The sequence below is a fragment of the Ochotona curzoniae genome, unplaced genomic scaffold (assembly GCF_017591425.1).
Source record: "Ochotona curzoniae isolate NIBS_2020 unplaced genomic scaffold, NIBS_Ocur_1.0 contig_4909, whole genome shotgun sequence".
Classification (NCBI taxonomy): Eukaryota; Metazoa; Chordata; class Mammalia; order Lagomorpha; family Ochotonidae; genus Ochotona; species Ochotona curzoniae.
The window spans coordinates 355,320-357,350 of NW_024466416.1; positions in this window are offsets into that span (position 1 = coordinate 355,320).

Sequence of the window (2,031 nt, forward strand, 5' to 3'; positions counted from 1 at the left end):
CCACTAATCTTTTATCCTGCTGTGCCTAATTTGTTGTTAATCATATCCAGTGCATTTTTAATTTCAAATATTGTGATTTTCGTTTCAAGAACTTAAATTAAGGTCTTTAAGAAAAAAAACTCTAATAGGTCTTTGCTTAATGTGCTTAGTCCTTTTTAAAAAAAGTTTTATTTTATTTATCTAGAAGGAAAAGTTACAGAGAGAGAAATCTCCCATTAGTTCACTCCCCAGATGCTACAACAAGCAGGTCTTGGTTAGGGTGAAGCCAGGAACTTCTTCCAGCTTTTCCATGTGGGTGCAGGAGCCCAAGCACTTTGGCTAACTTCTGCTGGTTTCCTAGGCTACCAGCAGGGAGCTGGGTTGGAAGTGAGGTGGCCCAAACATGAAATGCTACTTGTATGAAATGCTGGCTTGCCAGTCAGTAGCTTTACGTACTATGCCACAAAGCTGACCCCAATGTGCTTAGTCTTTAGCTTCTGAGGGAATATGATTATGATCATTCCTTTAATGCACTAATTCTACCACATGTGTTATTTCTGGGCCAGTATCTTTTTATATAAATTTATTTTATTTTTATATTATTTACATACTTGAGAAGGATGTATACCCATGTAGACCACTGACTAGGATGGAGAGGGTCACGAAATGGGGGAAAGTGGATGACACAACTGCCTCCAATCTTTCCTCTCTTCTTCTCCTCTTCTTCCTGTATCTGGGGGAAGTGGGGAGAGAAGGGGAGAGGGCTGCTCCCAGCAGCCTAACCACATTAGTACCTGGGGGATGGCCACTTGATGTCACCCCATGATCGCCCATGTGGAGCGTGATCCAAGGGTACTGCTTATGTGGTTTTGATAGTTCTGAGATGTTGTTGATTTCTTTGCTTCAAGGATGAGGAAATCCTCCTAAGGTCCATTGGCTGACATAGTCCACCTCCGAATCTCGGCTTGTCCAGATACCTGCTATTGAAAGATTGGCCAAGAGTATTGTCCATTTTGTTCCGCCTTCCATGATGTGAGGTTTCCTCTGCAGGCCTCAATGCTCTGTCATGATGCCGATGAGTATTTAGGCAGCCATCCACTGCACAGGCTTCAGCAACCAAGGAGGCCCAGTTCTGACACATGCACTCCATGGTCAGATCACAGATCCATTGATTTTTTCACCACAGTTGGAGTTTTGACTCCAATGGTCCAGTTGGGGAAATTCCCAAAGAAACCTTACCATGACACTTAAATAAGAAACTGATGGAATTATGACTCCTTATGAAGGACTTTACTATTGTAGCAACATGGGGAAAATCTGTCGGGGGGGTAGGAGTTTGGAAGGGAATCCCAGTCTATACAAAATTGTATCACAAAATTCAAAAATCCAAAATTCAAAAAAAAAAAAAAAGAAAGAAAAAAACCTCACCACAAGTGACCCCGGGCCAATTTCAATGGATTCATATTTTTCTTCAATTATGGGGCATAGTATTTTACCTCTTTGTATGTCTTGTAAATTTTTTAGTAAGACACCAGACATTGTATTATTATATTACCTCACTGAGGGCTGTATATTTTCATATATGTATGTATACATATAGTCATGCATTCTTTTTTCATTTTTAACTTTATTTTAAATATTATTTTTATAGTTGAGAGGGAAACATGCCCATGTGGACCTCTGATTAGGGTGGGAGGGTTGAGTTATGGTAAGATAAATGTTTCAGGGCCCGGCACGGTGGCGCAGTGGTTAAGGTCCTCTCCTTGCACGCCCGGGATCCCATATGGGCGCCGGTTCTATCCCGGCAGCCCCGCTTCCCTTCCAGCTCCCTGCCTGGGGCCTGGGAAGGCAGTCAAGGACGGCCCAAAGCTTTGGGACCCTGCACCCGTGTGGGAGACCCGGAAGAGGCTCCTGGCTTCGGATCAGCATAGCATCGACCGTTGTGCTCACTTGGGGAGTGAATCATCAGACAGAAGATCTTCCTCTCTGTCTCTCCTCTCTGTATATCCGCCTTTCCAATAAAAATAAAATAAATCTTAAAAAAACAAAAAT